Below are 1,171 nucleotides of genomic sequence, written 5' to 3'. Positions count from 1 at the left end.
GCTGAAACACCCCTGGCACAACCATAGGACTGACTCCCGAAGCTATGCTCCTTACGTGACGTTAGCAACGGAGACGGTAGTCCACAATAACACAAAATCCCTGTGTCTGTACCTGATATTCTGGAGGTTATGTTGGTATAACTGTGAAAATAACAAAAGAATGAAATGTCAGCTTAAGGTATTTTTAAAAAAAATTAAAATTAAATGCGTATGAATATAAACCTACAATCTTATTAAAAGAAAACTTGGTAGATCAACAGTCACAAATAACATCTGTGATAGACTCCCTTAAAGCAATCATATCAGCCAAACTTTCAACATCTTGATCTCCAAAATCATTAGATTCTATATCCTCCTCAGGTAATGAATGCCCCCTCACATGTTCTGTTGGTTGCTCGAAAATATTGAGTTCATCATTGTCAGTCATACTGAAGTCTGTATATGATTGCAAGGAATGTCTTCAGATGAGTTATGTAGTGTCATTGTTGCAACCACAATGTACACCTGCTTTTGGAAAGGATACGACGACATATCACGTAAGATGACCCACTTCTTCTTCCAAACTCCAAATGTTCTTTCAATTACCCCGAGTAAAGATGAGTGACGTTTATTAAACATTTCCTTTTTGTCACGAACTGTGCCACTAGCTTGCTCAAAATCAGGAAGATGATATCTCGTGTCAGAGTAGGGCTTCAGGTATCCCCTTTGCATAGGATATCCTGCATCAACCAGATAATATTTTCCTAGTACGAGAAACAATGTTAATAAAAAATTGCACAATCCCACATATTCAAATTACTAAACAAAATTAACCTGATGAGGGGTGAGGGAAACACTGCGATCTATTCCTCGTGGCAAAGGAGAAAATTCGACTGTCATGTGCACTTCCTTCCCAGCCCGCAACCACAAAAGTAAAACACATGTTGAAGTCGCATACGGCCATGACATTTTGCGTTGTTGAACCACTACGACCGATGTATGCTACCTTCTCGTTGTTAGGTATTCGGGCATCAACGTGTGTACCGTCAATTGCACCAATACAGTTCTGTTTAGTTGAAAAACAAGAGCGTAATAATATTTTAAAGTATATCATGTATCAAAATAAAAACACTGATAGTTACCTTGAAATATAGCATATATCGAGGATCGTTGGTAATTTGTTCTGTAATGG

The sequence above is a fragment of the Phalaenopsis equestris genome, unplaced genomic scaffold (genome assembly GCF_001263595.1).
Source record: "Phalaenopsis equestris unplaced genomic scaffold, ASM126359v1 Scaffold000902, whole genome shotgun sequence".
Lineage (NCBI taxonomy): Eukaryota > Viridiplantae > Streptophyta > Magnoliopsida > Asparagales > Orchidaceae > Phalaenopsis > Phalaenopsis equestris.
Note: the sequence above shows the minus strand (reverse complement) of the source record.